The sequence below is a fragment of the Gobio gobio genome, assembly GCF_949357685.1.
Source record: "Gobio gobio genome assembly, chromosome: 15".
Lineage (NCBI taxonomy): Eukaryota > Metazoa > Chordata > Actinopteri > Cypriniformes > Gobionidae > Gobio > Gobio gobio.
In genome coordinates this window covers 19,558,343-19,578,033 of record NC_137108.1, presented here as the reverse complement: position 1 = coordinate 19,578,033, position 19,691 = coordinate 19,558,343, and the positions used below count along the sequence as shown (strand labels likewise).

Genomic DNA, 19,691 nt, shown 5'->3' with positions numbered 1-19,691 from the left:
ACTGAAGGTGTAAACAGTGTCATACACACAAATACAAAACACCATCATGGTAACACACATGACAGTAAAATAATGCAATAAACATTGATTTAACAACAAAAGATGTAACATAAAACCCTAATGTGCATAAAAAACTAAGAAGAAACTGGGAATGTCAGTTTACGGCTTTTTACTGTAAATAAGATGATTTGTTTATTTTTACTTCCAAAAAGGGTACATTTAACATTATTTTACTGTAAAATTAAATGAGACGTAAGGTTAATGTATACAGTTTATTAAACATGTTTTTACATTTTTACAGTCTTTTTCAGTTAAAATAACAATAGTTTTTTACAGTGAAATCCATACCATAGTAGAAAAACAGATGCATCCAATTTTATCTTACCTTTTTCTTTTAATGAGACACATGAGCTTGTTTGTCTTTCACAGGTTTTTTACAGTTCTAGGAGCAAACATGTGAAGAACCTTCCAAGAGGAGTTTCTGAAATCTGGCTGGTGATATACATTTTCATCTACGAGTGTCATCCATACAAAATGACCAAACCAATAAGGACATGTGCTTTAGGCTATTCTTTCCTCAAAATCACAAGATAATTGCAAATATGTTCATATTTTCACTAATATCATCATATCTTTATTACATAAACAAATGTTTATTATATAAATACATTTTGAATAATTGTAATATTATAGATGAATATTGAATCTTTCCAAGTAACTACTGGAACTTCCTTATAAGCATCCAACTAGTGGTAGGGAGTCACTGCGTTAGAGGTCTTTTTGTCCAACTGTAAATGTGTCAAAAGTCAAGGAAAGCCTAAGAAAATAAACAGAATAATGCTATCTATTATAAAAGTTGTATACAAAGTGACTTTCTTCTGAAGTGACCTTCACAACAAGGACCAACATCCATCACCTAATAGCTTATTTAAAATGTCAAGTTGCTTGCCAGGGGAAGCAGTAAAGCAAATATGTATTTGTAAATGAGGAAAAGTGCTTTATATTCTTCAAATTAACCAAAGAGCAACAAAACTGGGTGCTTAAAACACTTCGTTGCATTTGTTTAGACGCTTAGAGCTAGTAGTGAGCTCTGAGAAAGGCAGCCACGTCACGGAAAAGGTACTGTCAACCCGCTGTAGCCCCGCCTCTACAAGTGACGTACGTGGTAATTCCCCCGCTGATTGGTTAAGGTCACTTTCAGTTGCGTCTGTGAACCGCTCGCGGAACCCACGCGCACAACAGTTACAGCACCGTTTATTTGCTCAGTGAGCGCGAGGGCAGCGCATCTTCTGACTCGGTTCTGACTCAGCTCTGATTACTTCATTTCATCGTTTTATTTGTACATGTCGAATTCTAGCGGTTCGTTTCGATATTTAACTGTATCCTGTTGTATTGCCTGGAGGTTTGTTAGGTTAATACCCAACGTAAACTTCAAAAGACGCGGTGACAGTCCACTCACAAATCTATTTTGTTTGTTGTTATTTTTCGCTTGATACGCAGTGTTGTCGACAAGATGCCTCGCGGATACATTTCGTAGTTCTCTCCGCAGTTGTCTTATCCTCCGGAAGTGGCGGTCAGTTTAACTCTAGTTACTTCAGTTTAAAAGGTAAGTTAAAAACTTCCTCAATTTTGCGTAACTACTGCAATTAACTATGTCATTCCTTATGCTTTTCACAATTGTATGTGTTCTGCATGCCATGCAGTCTGGAAACATGTCCATGCATGATTGCAAGCAAAGTATCTTCCAAGTCAAGACGTTGTAAAAACGTTATAACAACTGATGCTTCTTGGAAACTATTTTAGTTTGGGCGTGGACGACAGGAATTCATGCACAGCTGTAACTAAAATTTCCTTTTGAGGAGAAAAGTCTTCTATTAGTGTATAAGCTTGGGAGATGCTTTATGGCTGCATATACATAGTTATCTTAATTTTGAGGGTTGGCTGTCATTATAAAAAATACAAATCATGGTATTATATTAAGGTTAGGCTATTTTCTTAAATGCACAAGGCATCACATGTGATCTTTATTTTGTTGGCCTGTCAAAGTGATTCTTTCATCTTTCTTCATTTTAGAATGTATTAAGATCTTGGTACGCATGTGTCAGTATTAGAGTCTTTCTATATAAATGACTTAATCTCTTTAAGATGCAGATATGTTCATTAAAGTTGCAGTAGGGAATTTGGTGCTTGCACTTCAACGTGTATTGAATAACAAGCCCTCTAAAGTACAACTTACAAGCTTATCTAATTGCCTCAGTAAAATGGCATGTACTTGGAAGTGAAGATGATGAAGGTGATGATGATGGTTTGAACAGTTCATGTCAAAGCGTTTGTTTGAGAGGTCTAGGTGTGTGAACTACTGGTTGACTGGCTCTGAACACTATCTGAATGTGACAAGAAGCACTGTATCCATTAGAAATACACTCTTTTGTCATTTCCCTGTCACCATGGTAACAGATTGTGAAATGTGTTTTTCTATGTATGTACTAGTCCTAACCAGAACTGCATGCCAGTGAAGTAAAAAATGTTATACTCGCTAGTACCACATTATTTAAAGGGACAATGAGCTGCCTCAGTGGCCAATTTGTGAACATTTTCACAGCAAGATATATTGGGGGTGGACTGACTTTTATCTTCCTTCACAGCCATTGAGAGTAGAAGCTAGGAGGAGTATGCTCTCTCTCCCTATCTCTTCTTAATTGTGCACTTTCTATAAACAGTACGCCAAGAAACACAGACTTCGATGCATTACAATCTTGGAAAACGAACACAACAGTTGAGCAGGACAGAGGATTTCTGCACAGATTCCTAGAATGATTATTTTACACAGTATCCGATTGTGAAATTCAATGCGTAATGAAAGCCAAAGCCCAATATTTTATTGATGTGCACGACGCAAGCTTACGCTGAGTCAGAGTGATTGTGTTTGTAAATTTCTTCAGCCTGTGTCAGTGTTTTGAAACGTGATTGGATGGAATAGGGTGTCAAATTGCCCTGTGCGTAGCTTTAACACCAGTTGATTTTTTTGCAGAGATGTGTGAGACGGCTTGTTTCTAAAAGACTAGATTGAAAATGAATCTGACAGCTTGCAAATGTCTTCAATAACATCTAAAATAATGAATGGCATGATCAGTGCCACCATGTCATGAGAAATTAACCTAGTTTGCAACCTAATGTGTGTTAATTAGTTCAATAAATAATTAAAACATTTTTACAAATTGAAAGCATTAAAGAAGTTTCATATGTATGTCGACTGAAGAATGAAAATGTAAGAAAGTCAACTATATAGGTGGAAAAACATAACGATGTATTGCCACTTTTTGTAATATCTGTTCGTTCATCTGCCTAATTCAAGTAATGTTTTAAAATATCTTCAATTAAAGCGGCAGTCCGTAAATTTTGCCTCTTTGTCGCCATCTCTGTTTGAAACCTGCAATTGCAGTTATTTGCGGAATTATCCTCGGATGAATCTAATGTTTTGAGGAGTTTGTGTGGCTGTCATTCATTCACCGCACCGGTGTGGATACTGTACTTCGGAATCACAGATTCTATGTCTTGGAAGTAAGACCAAAATAAGAGTTTTCACCGAAAAGTAACATGTCTGCCACGTTTTTTCAGACCAACTGAGAAAAAAAGCATTACTATAAATCGAATTACCAACTGTGATTATATCAAACGATTGCTTAGCTCATATCACATCAAACCGTGTATACGTTATACTTTATTCTCAAATTGTTAATGGTAACAATATCAGCATTGCATGACTATGTGTATTTAGTGTGTATTAGCGTTACCTGTAGATTTAAATTTCTGTCTAATCTTTTGCTTTTGACTATGGGTGAATCTCCAGTTGTCTTTTGGACCTTTCTGAATTACAATCCGCCATCAAAATGATAAATTGAATTATTCCAGCTGCTGTGAGAAAAGGCTATAAATGATCCCCCACCTGCAGCATCCTCACATGCGATACTACTACTAGCTGGACTCCTTATTTACGTGACGTAATGACGCAAAGACATGCCATGCTCGAATTTCCTGTGGAAATCCACCAGTACCACTCAAATTATAACATTATTAAGAGCTTACCATTGTGAATCGGGCTAAGGTGAGGAGATCGTTTTGAACACTGGCTGGTTATGTACTCACTCAAAAATGGATTTTGGATAATTTTTAACCCAAAAAAAGTATGGACTGCAGCTTTAAGCATTTGTATCTAAAAATGAATTTATGCATTTAATTAATTAGCATTTCATGTTAATTCAATAATGGTATAATATTGGTATAATATGTTTTTTAACATTGTAATAATGTAAATATAGCTCATGATTTATATTAGGCGTCTTTAAGTATATAGCGCTTTATACAATACAGATTGTTTCAAAGCATATTTACAGTGATTACAGGAAAATTATGCATTTCGGGCTGTTGTCCAGCTGAAGTCAGTTTCTGGTTGATTCAGTTCTGTTCATCAATTATTAAATCATCAATTATTAAATTAGTTCATTTAAACTGTGCTTTACTACTTAGTTATTAGTTATTTTTTGTAATTTCCTTTAATAATATTAGGTACAATGTATTTATTGTGTTCCATTGTTTTTATTGTGTTGTATTGAAAAACACATTTGCTGCTATTGAGGTGGGATAAGGGTAAGGTTTGGTTTTCTTGTTGAGTTTAAGGGTGGGTTAGGGTAAGAAAATATAGGTCGATATTATAGATGTATCTAAAAATGTAATTACATGTAGGTTTAATTTTTTTTTTTAAATGTACACAATAAGTGCATTGTATGAAATGATTTATTTCAATCTTAGTACATAGTAGTTGCAAGGAGATGTGATAGTCCTCTCCATTGCCCTTTCTTATAAAAATAACCTAAAAGAAAGTTACATATCATCCATTCTGGCTTCTATTTCTGTGCTTGGTATGTCCCAGACTGAACAAACCTAAAGGATGCATTAGAGGCTGTAATTTCCTTTTCCATCAATATTGTATTATGTTGCCATTATGGCGCACTTTCCATTTCTTCAACTCTTTGTGTACTTCCTACAGCTTTTCCACTTCCCACTGTGGAGCCAAGATCTCAGATTAGTGGCTGTGAGTTTGAAAAACACTGCTAGATACACCATATATGATGAGTATGTAACTAACTGTGGGTAAATGACTGGGCCAGTGCATTTGGGAAGAAGTTAAAGTTTTAAGTTCTATGAGGACATGCACCACAGATGTTTGGCTTTTTGGTTTCACCTGCTTGCGACTGCAGCTATGCAGGTAATCTTCATCAGTATGGGGCCGCACATAGCTGTGTCCTTTAACAAGGAAACACACACCTTTATTTTCACACCAGGACAGCAGCCTGAGCTCAGGACCGTTTTACAAAACCACACACGCTGTTGCCATAGTCACAGTGTGAGGTGAAATAAGTTGAGTTTGATAAGAGACCTCAGGAGGGTGAAAGTGGTTTGATTGTGTGTTTTTTTTTATTTGTTTCTCATGGGAAGTTCTCTAGGATCTCAACCCTGTCTAAGAAAATGTGCTGTGGATATGGAGTGAGAGTGTGTATAGGGGCTTTGAGAGCAGATGTTATCGTTGCTCAAGCACACTGGCAGGTGTTGCCGCCGTCTACCTTCCTCATCCATAAAAGATGTGATTTCTAAACCTAAACAAGTAGGTGAGGTTACAGCTAGATGGAAAGACACCATTCTGTCTGGTTTTCACTATATTAATTGTTGTTTATTTAAAGCAATTCGTTTTTTACATGCTGAATTCACCTTTTGTTGAGGCAAAATCTGATATCTTTAACATCGTGTTTAAGCCGTAATGACATATTATCTCATTATGTCTGTTCAGACGGTCTGTGCTGTAGACAGCTGATATCAATAGCTCAGTTCATGTTTCCTTTGGTGTCATTTAATTGCTGTCTTTGTGTTGTAGAGAGAGGGCAATTCCCATAGTGAAATCTTCTTCCCTCACAGAAAAAAACAAGAAAAAAGAAAAATTGAATTACACTATTTCGTTTATTATATTTATGCTAAAATTCATTAAAAAGTATATAAACACACCACTTGCAAGAGTCTTTTAGCATTATCATTTAGCATTTTTCGCCATTAAATACTTGCAGATAACCCATTTGTTTTTTTCTCATGCACATATAATGCTAACACATACTTCCTCAAGAACCACCAAGATCTGTTCTTGTAAGTAATTTATGACAGAATATAAATTTTTGAGTCAACTATCCCTTTAAATGGACTAAATCAACTGCTAAGGAACTGGAAATATTAAATTCCCAATGATTCTAGTTATGTAGTAACCAGCCAATAACATTGGTAATTTCATCCCGATCAAGCCTTTGCAATATTCCAAATTGTCTACTAACAGGCTGTGGGCAGGACAAAGTGACTTTCAAAAGTTTCATAAAAGGGAATTCATCTCATCTGAATAATTCATTCTCCAATGTCTTTTCAGATCAATACATTTTAAAGGGGGCATAACACAAACGGTTTCTTCCAATCTCATGTTAATCTTGCGTACCTAGAGTAGTATTGCATTCTTCATATCTCAGAAGAGTCTTTAGTTTTCATATTTATTAAAGACAGATAGGCTGATTCTTTCTGAAAACACCCGAGCATGTGAAGGCGTGCAGTGGGCGGAGCTAAAGAATCTCAAGCACACACACACTCCCTGGATAAATTTCGATTCTTTATACGTTCGTGTTGTTTACATTATATGCACTTACACGACTGCCAACAAAACAGACATTTGATTAGTGACATTGTTGATTTCATGGTCTAAAAACAAATTGATAGCACTCGAACGAAGCTCGTTGTTGACGCTCTTGCTCTAGTTGTGGATTATGTGCACATGCTCGTCTGGGAGAAGTGCCCATACAAGCAATTCATTCCTTTATGACTTCATAAAGGGCCATACTCGAAAAAAAACTTTCTGAAACTTGTTTGAATCCTGAAGGAGTGTATTTGGCACAGAAATATTGCCTCATACGTCCAACTCAATTTTTTTTTACAATTTTGGCCATGTTTAGTATGAGAATCCAATTTTTTAACAGTGTAAATAAGTCAGAATGCATGAAATAGCATTAGCACCCCTCCCCACCTTTATTTTTTTGTGATTTTAAAATACTTGAAGGAAACAGCTCACTTTCAGCAGTTATTGTCTATGGGTCGTAACATTTCTTACATATGTCTGTTTGTTGTACATCAGATACAGATAAATTAGCACAGTAGGCCTACATTACATTTATTTGAATGCATTAATGAAAGAGTGATTGTGTGTGTGAATTAGTCATACCGTCTCTATTAATTATTAAGCTGTGGTTTGTAGTTACTTTAAAGGTAGGCAAATCTATGCTATAACATTTGAATTTATAAGCTACTTTAGTGATGAATCACAGGACAGCGTTGACCATGAGTTTCTGTGCTCCTCTCTGCACGCGATCTTCACGTGATGTGCAGTGCGAGCTATTGTCTGTATGAGTGTTCGTGTGTCACAATATATCAGGCATTAGTTCAACATAATACACATCTGATGGTCTAAAATCGCTTCAATGTTCAAACGGGCAGGCCTTAAAACACTGTGTAAACTGTGTAAAACATGCAATTGCCATAGTAATTCTGAGCATCCAGATTGTATAAACAAAGATAACTGCTCCTGAATCTTTCCGTGTGCCTGCAAACTGCACTTGATGTGACTGACGGGGCAGAGTCACGTGACTAAAACAACCAAAATAACCGACATTGGAAAATAGAGGTTCTGAATTTCGTTTTTCGTTTAGTTTTGATTACTTTTCGATTAATCGTCCAGCCCTACAAGGTACCTTACGATACGATACACGGCTCACGATACAGCAATTCTGCGATAATTAATATATAGCTAGACAATCCTATAATGATACATCACAATATCTATCTAACTTTGAAAACAAAATGCCTGTGAAAGTGCAGGTTATCCAGATTTTGGAATTAAATGTGGCTGGGAATCTATTATTTTACCTGCACTGCTGTCCGCCATCTGTCAAGACACCGATTCTCGTATCGCACGGAGAAGGACAGCGATATATTGCCCTATCACTATTTTGTCCCACCCCTAATATGAATAGAGCAATTTATTCAAAATTATTCTGAAGAGACTCGATTGCTTTAATTTAGGCTTTTTTAAATTTAGGTGAGTAATTAATGACAGAATTTTCATTTTCGGTTGAACTATCCCTTTAAGGGATGAAGTTTTTTTAACCCAAGCTCATTTGAAGCTATTAAAAAACCTGGCAGTCATAGTGAGTACAAGTACAGTGCTTCTTCCTGGACAGGTTTTCTGTTCTAATAAGTCTTGCGAATAGAATGCAGAAAAGGTCAGAAAATCAAAAGACCTGAGCCAGTTTGCAGAGACAGATGAGTTGTCAAGCTCAGAGGTCATGACTAATTGGCTCCTCGGCCTTATAAATATTAAAGACAACAAAGAGCTTCAACATGCTCTTCCACTGTTCCCCTGCTGTTCTTGCCTCCTTAAAATGCCTGTAACTAAAGGGTCAAAATGGCTGTGGTCTAAAAAAATCATTTGCCTTAAATAGAAGCCGGTCAAAGCACATCTGCATCCCAGCAACCTCTGGAATGAGGCCTCTGGTGGAGAGATAAGAGTCTTAAGGGTCCCTGTGTGGTCTAAGAAGCCTCATTAAATACATATTGCTGAAAATACAAGGCATTTCTTCTGCACAAGACTGCAGTCTAAAGTAGAGCTTTATTCAATTTGAGCTGTGAATTGGGTTTTAGCAAATGGACGCTGATTGAAAAGATGTATTGTTTTAGCCTTCCTCTAAATCTCTGAGCTTGCCTGGATGCACTGGAGTTTGTAAGTGCAGTAAGAGTGCAATTTAATATTCTGTCATATCCTAGAGTGCTTCAGATTACTATATGTTATGTCGCTTTTACCGAGTTTTGAGCATCAGATTTGGCCTGTTGTTTGGAGGGGGTGTATGGGAAGGCTGGATAAAAGCTCTTATCTGGTCTTCATTATTGGCTAATTCACTCTGTAACTGATGTGAATTATAGTACATTAGACACATTATTTCAGGAGGTGGACATTTTTCCACAGCACCACTGAAATGTGAGCCCGTGTTGCCTTTGTTTTCCAGCATCTTTCCATTTCAGCAACAAAATGGAAACCTTTTATTGGTATTCTCACTACATGCACTTTATTTGTGCAAAAGAATCAGACACTAGCCCAGCAAAACAAAAACGCCTACACAGAAAATAAATAGCTAAAGTTTGGCTCACTGTCATTGCTTTGCTTGTTCGGAAATGTGTTATCACAATGTGATAATTAGCCATCCTACAACACATAAATTAGGAGAACCTTTGGTGTCCAGATTCACCTCTTTTGAATTTTCTCTGCAAAGATCATTCAATTAACAATTACCCTCGCACACTTGCAGGTAATGGATATGTGCGTAAGAACCAAAAAAGGTCCGAAATCAAAAGAAAGTCCCTCACACTATCTACTTAAAAAGGTTTCAAAAATAGCTTTATTTGCAACGTTTTGGTCCCATGACCTTAATCAGGCACACAGTTCAAAACACAGACACATTTCAAAACAACTCATTGAGAAGATCCATCAATTATCAATCACAATCAGTGATATGATTCGATGATGTGGATTTCTATTTGGAGAATAAATGGAGCTATTAATATCAGAGCTGCTTTTTAAATTAATCCCTAATTGTTTTAAAGGTGAAGTGTCACTCTAAAAATGCTGGGTTGTTTCAACCCATGTTTGGGTCAAACATGGACAAACCCCACTGTTGGTTTAAATTTTTAAATTACATTTTTAAACCCAATGGTTGGGTTTGTATAATTTATGTACCACTAGACACTGTAAAAACAAAAACAACAACATAAAAACAACTTAAGTTTGTTTGCTGCCTTACATTTTTAAGTCAATTTTGCAATCAACTCATTTCAACTTAAATTATATTAGACTTAAAAAAGTCAATTGAATCTTATATAAGTATAAGTTGAGGCTTAACTTGTTTTGATGAGTTAAAGTAATGTAAAATATATCATTACTTTGTGTACAGACTAGGGATGCGGCAATCCGATACTCAGATCGGGTATCGGCACCGAAACTGCCATTTTTGCCGGATTGGGTATCGGTCAGACGGGACTGATCCCAATCCGATATTGTGCGTATACTATTATGTTTTATTGTTAAGCCCCAGGCACAAAACAATAAAAAAGCACCATAAATTTTATAAAAATTTTCGGAAGCTTTTCCATAGTTTAATGTGAGGTACAGATGAATATTTAAGTCGTTAAATTCAAGTTCATATGAATGCTTCCCTCCGCTGCAGCTGTCAGTCATTCTCCTTTGAGAAAGAAAATATATTTTAATTTGATAGTATATATTTAGGCCTATATATAAATCTATTTACTCGTTTTTCATGAATGTACGAGTCATACATGATATAAAGTCATGAGTTATAAGTTTACATTTATTTAGAATGTCTACTATTGAAACTAGTGACGCTTTTGTTGTTGCACTGGTGCACAATTAATACTTTTTAATTAATTAATATTTTGTTTTACAAAGTTAGGAAAGTAATGGTTAAATCAAGCCTGGCACAAACGAATGATCCCAGTCTCTTCCACACAGTGAGGCGTACAGTTTATTAGGTAATTCAGCACTTATTTTAATATCGGATCGGTACTCTGTATCGTCCAATAGTGAATCCCAGGTATCAGAATCGGTATCAGAGGCAAAAAAGGCAGATCCCTAATACAGACTAAACAAAAACAGATTTTTTCAGTGAACCATTGATCCAATTCATATGGACAAAAAAACTGAACATTTTCATTTTCCAAACCACTGAGAAACTGAGTTTTTGTTAATTCTATTGTATCTTGTTGCTCCAGTGATACTCTGTGTTGAAATGAAAAACCTTGCTTTCAGCGGCAAGGTTTTATGCATCGCTGTTAATAAAATTATGTTCTGTTTTATCTCATCAGTCATTTGAGATAATTTACTTGTTGCCTGTAGTTTTGATTTTAAAGGGTTAATTCACCCAAAAACATCCCTCATATGAATTGATGAATTTTTATATGTTAATAAAAGTCTTAATTCAATCTGCTCATCATATAAAGCGATCATGTCTCTTCATAAAATTTGGACGAACCGCTCAATACATGGATTCGTTTCATGATCTCTTTATGAACTTTTTGAAGCGTCAAAGTGGTAGTTGTGTAGCTGTCAATGGAGGAACAGAAAGCTCTTTTTTATTAAAATATCTTCAATACGGTAGTAGAAGACTTTGTATTATACTGAAGCCAAAATTCAGTAATATTTGAATATTTGAACATGCAGTAATATTTAAATTTGTCTTAAAAATATTTCAGGTCCAAGGATAAATTCAAGGTTGTGCCGTTATAAAGTATCTGCTGTTGACATTGCATTTCTGCTAGGCAGTAGTTTTATTGGGTCAGGCCCTCAGTCAGAGCTGACACAAGGAGTCTTCAGTATGAGCTGAATTCTCCTGCTGGGCTTCTGAGGGTCCGCTGGGACTGAACTGCCCTGCTTGCGTTCTTGCCAGAGGAAGATTTCCGCTGCTCTTACACAGTCTTGCTCTCGCTGAAGTCAGTGTGACATTTCTAAAATATTCTCTTCTTTAAGATAGGCATGACTTCTAGTAGTCATTCACAGTGGCTCTGCAAAGATCTGATCTTTCTAGATCAAAGTAGCTGATTAAATATTTTGTGCAAACATCCGTTTGCTGTCTGTCGAAGAAGATGGTTTTCCCCGTCTCGAATACTGTTGTCTTTCCCCTCAGCTCTAATGAGTCAGTATTTGGCAGATCACGTCAGCTGAAGAAAGGGAGGGCATGTGGTTTTCAAACAGTCTTTATTCATGTCGAAAGATTTAAGAGGAAAGGAGGGGCCTTTAGGGTGGATGGGGGTCGGAAGTGGTTAAGGCGCAAGAAGCAGCTCTTATGCATTCAAAAAAAATGTAATCGGAAAAGTGTCTCGCAACGCTAGACTTCATGAACTGTTTTAACACGGAATCCTCCCACATTCTGTCATAACCAATAACTCTTCCATATCAGCTCTGCAAAGAAAATGACATCACTGGATAACCCAAGCGATTTTTGTCATAATCCAACCATAATGTCCACCTGCACACCATTTGAAAGTTATCTTCACAGTTCACTGAAGAGCTTTTTCTCAATATTCTACATTCGCACTGAGCGCCAAGACTAATGCCAGTACATTTGTAAATGTGAGCTCGCTGGCACTGTCTCTCTGAAGCACCAGGGTTTGGCAGCCGCTCAGATGGAGCTTTACAGCATCTCATGAGGAAAAGAGCACATCTGTGCAGTCTCATGCTGGAGGGAAAATTCAGCCTCGAATACACACCAGTGTCGTGCTTTCTGCGTAGACAGCTTTGATTATAATGACCGAAATTTCACAATGCTCCCATTCATTTTTATTCATTTTTGGCATTGATAGTAAGAACCATTATTAATAATTGAGCACCAAATCCGTATTGGAATGATTTCTGAAGGATCATGTGACACTGAAGACTGAAGTAATGGCCACTGAAAATTCAGCTTTGCCATCACAGGAAACTGTGTTTTTGATCAAATATGCAGCCTTGATGATCATGAGAGACTTTTCAAAATCATAATTATTCCAATCTTTTGACCGGTAGTGTAAATGTAGTTTGTCTATAATTGCTGATCAACATGCAACTTTATGCATTAATATTATAGTTAATGATAGTTTTCGGGGAAACTAAAAAGTACCTTAATGCAAAACTCCAGAAAATCAAGTTTATGTGCATATAAAATGTTTTTATTTTATTGAAAATTGCTCAGTTGGATGAAAGCCTAGCATCTGCTAATATATAATTAAACTGATTTGCGGTCCCAAATGAGTGTATATCGACTGTTTAACAATGGTATCACACTTAGATCATCCAGTCATGTTTGCAACATTGTACTGTTTTTTTTTTTTTTACTCAAGTGTTACATAATGTGAAACTGTTTTTGCACGAATGCCAGACATATCATTCATTTGTTATGAATAATCTTATCTTTAGTTTGGTTTGGTTTTGTCTGCATCCATCAAGTTCCAAATAACCTTTCATTTGGAAAGCATTTCTAGGAATTCACTGGATTATCACAAATATTAATTGCGACATGGTTATATAATATATAAAACATGGTTGAATTTACAGAAAAATAACTATATTATGATACAGTAGTAGATACCATTATGTTGATATAAAATGTCTTGTACTGTAAAATAATATTTAGACAATGCCACAAACCACATGCAATTTGAGTAGCCCGGATTTAGTCCTTCAATTTATGCTTGACCGACACACTACACAGTGTGTTTCCTTTTCTTAAAGTGTCTGTAAAGCAGCTAGTGTGTCTGATATTGTACGGCATAATGTTCTCCTCAAGGAGACAGATGGATTAGACAAACAGGACACTACACTGATTTTCAGGAGAGCTGCCGAGAGACAATCTGAGTAATTTATAATGATAAATTAGCCAGAAGTATCTGTGCTCAAGCTCTAGCTGAGTACTTGTGTGTGCTGTGAATGGATTCTAGGGATTTAGAATTTGTTTCGAAATACAAATTTTAAAGTCCCCCTGTAGTCAAAAATTGTATCCCTTAAAACTCATCTTTGATCACCAAAATGACATATTTAAACGTTGTGAGAAAAACTTCCTTCATGCCTTAAAATGAATGTAACTCTACACCCTTGCTTCATTTAGTATACTCGGGGGCATGAATATGCAAATGATCCCTGCCTCCACTCACTCATACCAGCTCAGAGACCCACTCGGTCAACTTTTACTCAATTTACTGTAGTAAACGCTGCACAAAGGTATCGCTCTTTACAACGTCGGACACATAACAGTAATTAATATGATTAGTCTTTGGCTTGACTATGTTATCAAACAGCTAATAATGTGTTGCTAATGTTACACGAACTATGTATATAGCATAGTAATGATGATATGCTAAAGTAGGGATGTGACGGCGAGGACATTTTCCCACCGGTTAATCGACGTGTGACAACACCGGTAATACCGGTATCACCAATTCGTCTTTTAAATCAGTAATTATATCTAACCGAAAGTAACATGCACACGACCGCTCGGGCTTTCATAACACAACTGAAAACTGAACTGAAAACGCGCCAGTGCACACACACCGTGATTGACAGCTCGTCTGTAAATGCGCGCTCTGTGAGGCCATGAATGAAGGACAGTTCGTCCGTAAATGCGCGCTCTGTGAGGCCATGGGTGCGTCTCAATCAGCTCTCTAGTTCATTAGTCAGGGCACTGATCAGGCATTGAGTTATGTCCTGATCAGTGCCATGACTACTGAACTAGGGAGCTGATTGAGACGCACGCCATGAATGAATGACAGTTTGTCCGTAAATGCGTGCTCTGTGTGGCCGTACACATTTTCCTTTCAGTTTTAAATTAGCGCCGATTCGGCTGCGGGTTGCTTGAATTGTGGGTTTATTAGCCTATTATTTTTAATGAAAAACAGTTTTTATTTGTATTGTCTGTTCTCTAACTGAACTAAATTATTTTATAACTATATAAAAATCAAAACGACGGTGGGGCGGTGCCACGGTGGGCAAGTGATGTAACTGGTGTTGAGTCTGAATACCGGTAACACCGGCAAGCGGCAACACCGACTATAGTAGCAAGCCTATGCTAAAGACCGTCGGCACTTTGACATGATTGGTTACTAGGTAGTTTGTGATGCAGGCCCGGTTCAAGAATCAAATCACTGAGGGTGCTTCTAAAATGACTGAGGGTGCTCTAGTAAAGTGCAGGCTAAGCAACAGCTCCACCATATCAGTGTACAGTGAGAAATTAATGATTATTTATTTACAAGTAATTACCAATAATTGGAATTTCAAAAATATTTTGCAACAAATTGTCTAATAATCTATTAGTCTGCCTTTAAATTGCTTTAACATGTTACTAGCATTTTAACATGTCATCTTCATGAGAACCAGAAAAAAGTGTTGTGATTTTAGATTTTTTTGAAATCCTATGTTTTATCCTAAAAAATCTGGTGTTTTGAGCGGTGGGATTCTGATCGCGTTCGAGAGATCAACAACTATCTGTGATTGGCTACATTACTCACCACTGCAAAAACACGCTGTAAGTAGATGCATTTCTCTGCATGAAGTGTGCTCACAAAGACACCCGATATACATATATACACAGAATTACAGTACTTCAAAATATCTGTCTTGGCAAGTATCCACGCAAAAATGATCTGTTATGTCTTAAGTCAATGTTTGGTTAACTGTTGGAGAAAAACATCTCATGTGTAACATTAGGCTATACTAGATCCATTCGGTGCAGTAGGTCTTAATATATAGGCTGTCTGTTTCATTAATGTTAATAAAAAAGTGTGGTATGGAAAAAAATTTAGGGTTAGGTTAGGAAAATATTTTTTCTATAGATATTTAGTTTTGAGTTAGTGTGTGCAAAATTTGGTGTTTGGCGATTCCAACAAATAATGCATAATTTTGAAGGTTTTTTTAAATAGAGAATGTGAAAATAAAACTCAATTTTGAAAATTTGCCCATTGCGACTCATTTTGCCAGCACGGGTAACATATTACATTTATATTGGGCCACATTCCGAGTCCGAAGCCCTCCCCTCAGACAGAACACCAAATACTGTAGTGTGAACTTGTGAATTATCAGCATAAAAATTTGCCTGATAGTTGGAATTAATATACATTTTTGAATGTCTATGACAGCAGCACTTGAGCTGAATAAACTCCAAATTTTTGTGTAAAACCTGATGATCCTGTTCCCCAGCATGATTTGACAAAAATCCATATGTGTATTTTGTACTCCGGTGGAAGAGCATTTGACCTTTTTTACAAATGAGTTCACAAGGTCAGTGTCACAGATTTGATTAGATTATATAGAGTAAATTAAATATTATTCATTATAATGTTTTGTTTTTTATATTTTACGAGACTAAAACATATTGTTCATTTCCAGGTTCAAATTACATTTTAAATCCTGGAATCCCAGACACCACAGTATTTAACAAGCGCAATGTATAGTGTTCATTTGTATGTGTAAAGAATGTTGACAGGTAACACATTCTCCTATAAATGACAGATGCTTGCTTAGTGCAATGCACCAAAACACCAAAGCAAAAGACTTTTTGTCTATTGTAAAGATTTGCATTTTACCTGCAAATTTGAATTTTAATGTAAATGCAGACGGAGCTGCAAAGTGGAGTTTGTTATGTATCAGATCAACACACCTGCTGGGGACACTTAATATTCAACAATATTATTGATCTGACTGCACTGATGCTGTTGTATGCGAACTTAACTGAGCTTGGCCACGTTTCCCAAAAGCATCGTAAATCTAAGTTGATCGTAGAACAATTGCCATCATCAATGGTCTCTACAATAAACTTACTGTAGTACAATGCTTTTAGGAAATGCAGCCCTGGATGGATGATGACATTTATTTTTGCAGAACTGCTTTATAGATTAAATTAACTAATTTAATAATTGATTATCTTCACAACGGAACTGAATCAACACTGAACTGACTTCAGCTGGACAACAGCCCGAAATGCATAATTTTCCTGTTATCGCTGCAAAGCTGCTTTGAAACAATCTGTATTGTATAAAGCGCTATATAAATAAAGGTGACTTGACTTGACCAGCGGAATTTTCTATTTTGGACAGTAAGCTGGAGCAGACTTATTATGATAAAAGTTGCTGGAGTGAAAGTTAATGAAGACAGATGTCCAGCTGAGATAGAACATCCTCTGAGAAACCTGCTCACAAAAGAAACCTCTCTGCTTCTGAACTTCCCTTTTGAAAGGAAGCCTGCAGCTCAATATTACCGCATAGCCTTAATAAGAGATGGTTCTGATTCTAACGTCGTTATACCATTTTTTAGAGCCCTGACATTTATCTGTCCTGAAGAAGGAAGAAAACTTTTTTTTTTGCGAGAAAAAAAGAGAGAATAGTGAGTTTATATCTAGGGATGCACCGAAATGAAAATTATTGGCCGAAAGCCGAAGCCGAATAATAATAAAACACTTTTTTTTTTTTTTTTTTTTTAACAAAACTACAATTTAAAAATATTTATTTAACACTGAACATTTTTAGCATTCCAGCAGACATTATACAAGCTGAGTGCAATATAACAAAACAAAAAAAAGTAAAATACAATATTTTTATTTGGCCTTATCTTTGGCCTATTATGCATACAAGTGTGATATCATATTCAAATCATAATCAAATTTTGTTTGTTTGTTCAAGAGGTTGAGAGGTTTTGCAAGCCTGTATAACTCAGCAATGAATAAAAACCGAGTAGAGTCTGACTAACTTAAAACTAGGGATGCACTGAATCCAGGATTCGGGTTCGGATTCGGTCGAATATTGGGCTTTTTGATGGGGTTCAGTTTCTGCCGAACCAAACCTAGGCTTACACTACGCGCGCTGCGCTGGTCGAACGTAATGACGTCGCCGTTGATTTTCGGGAAGGTATTTACTAGGTGGACCGTTCGAATGCAGTAGGCTGTGAGAAAGTGAAAATGGAGCTTGTGAACAGAAAATGTGTTGTTTGGCAGTACTTTCAGTCAAAAGAAGGCGATTCAAGTCGAGCTACATGTTCAATTTGCAATGCCGATTTGTTTTGTGGTGGCAAGGACCCTAAACAATACACAACATCGCCGCTGTTAACACATTTGCGTATGAAACATCCGAAAGAATACAAGTTGTGCATGAAGGAATCTACAGACAGCAGCCAAAATGCAGCAACTTCAGGTACGGCAAAGGAATGACGGTCATCCTGGCATAATGTTGCCTGCTCTTAATTAAAATTAAATTAAATTAAAAATGCTGTGGACGTTGTTTACTTCATTAATGTGTTTACTGTGATAATGGACTGAGGATGGGAGTAGGATTCGGTTTCGGATTCGGATTCGGCAGAATCTTAACCAGTGGATTCGGTATTCGGACGAACCCCAAAAATCTGGATTCGGTGCATCCCTACTTAAAACATATTGGCCATTGCGTACAAGAGATCAACAACTATGTCACCGCTGCAGAAACACGTTGTAAATGGATACATATGACGTTCTACAGACACAAATATGCACTGGAGCATTTGCCAATATATTTTTACAGTATCAACTGAGGGTGCTCTTGCTTGCATTTGAGGGTGCTTAGACAATTCATCAGAACAGTGTCTGCAAACGGCCATTTCTGCGTCTTTCTCTGAAATTTTAAAGCCTTGTTTATACTTGACGCGTCTGCACAAGCGCGATCAGGTGCGTGCGGCAAAAACTACATCATCGCAGAGTGCCAAGCGGACGAGGTGCGTGCGCAGTCAGCAGAGGCTCGCGCTGCGGAGCCAGACGAAAGTATAAACAAGGCTTAATGCTTCCACACTTCCGACATGTGCTGCATTTAGAAGCATGCGCACCTCTCTCTCACACGCGCTGGTTGCTATATTTGATTGCGTCATCAAAAACCTCATTGTTCTGTAAAATGTATTGTGTCTTTTCACTTATCCTTCCAATATTTGATTGAAAGTGCAATTTTTGCTATTTTCGGCCGAATAATTTCGGTTGCCGAACAATCGGTGCATCCCTATTTATATCTCACAATTCTGACTTTATATCTCTCAATTCTGACTTTATATCTTTCAATTCTGACTTTATATCTTTCAATTCTGACTTTATATCTTGCAATTCTGACTTTATAACTCGCAATTACGAGTTTATATCTCACAATTGTGAGATAAAAAGTTGCGATTATCTTTAAAAAAAATATTCTGTGGTGGAAACAAGCTTCCAAACAACATAGTTCTACCAGAAAGACTCGGGAGAATTAATGCTGTAACAATAACATTTATTTAGGAGCTCAGCAAGCAATCAAGTTCTTTGGCGTAGGCCCCATTCGTAAATCACATTCCGAGGGTACGGAATCTGCGTATCCTGCCTGAAGACGAAGGCAGGGGCGCAGCCCACCCCCACGAAGTAAGGAAGGGGACCATCTGGTGGTGGTGTGGTAGATGGAGGAAAAGAACATCCTGAAGTCTTCAGGGTAGAGGGGAGAGCCCATCTGGTAGTGTTGAGGATGATAGGAGGGCCCGACTGGTTGTGTAGGGGGGGATGGAGGAAAGGTCCCATCTTGGTGGTGGTGGGGAGGATGGTGGTGCTGAAGCGACAGTATCTGCGAACTCAGACATGAGTAATTACTACCTTTTTATGCTACAGAAAAGGATATGATTGGATAGATGAGCAGGTAATTAGTGACGTAACGATTGAGTCTTCCTGGCAGAACTTGCGCTGGCTTCATATCTTCTAAGGGTGTGTGTTTTAGTTCATTGTGACTACTCTTTGGATGTGACAGGGGGTATTTTGTGCTCATACCGTGCAGAAAATTGTGCAAGTTTTCTGAATGGAAAATAGGTAGAAAATAAAGGAATATATGACCCAAAATAATAATTATCTTAATTTACTCATCCTCATGTCAGTCCAAAACGGCATTACTTTTTTTTAAAGAATGGTTCAACTGTCTTTGTTCATATAATGAAAGTCAATGGGTTCCAAAAAATATGGGTTCCCACCCATTGACTTTCATTTCATTGCAATGAA

General features: G+C 37.0%; 2 protein-coding genes across 4 annotated transcripts in view; both read left to right on the top strand.

Annotated features, from left to right (window-relative positions):
* gtf3c6 (general transcription factor IIIC, polypeptide 6, alpha) overlaps positions 1-19,691 on the top strand; it is a 1,355,101-nt gene that overhangs the window by 779,761 nt on the left and 555,649 nt on the right. The window lies entirely within an intron of this gene.
* osbpl3b (oxysterol binding protein-like 3b) overlaps positions 1,226-19,691 on the top strand; it is a 98,234-nt gene continuing 79,768 nt past the window's right edge. Inside the window, exons 1-2 of one of the 3 annotated variants that reach the window (XM_079836712.1) lie at positions 1,250-1,402; positions 1,501-1,606. The gene's annotated coding sequence lies outside the window, so the exon portion shown is untranslated. Of the gene's footprint in view, positions 1,607-19,691 lie in introns of all 3 variants that reach the window. The other 2 variants (XM_079836710.1, XM_079836711.1) reach the window with 2 other exon arrangements.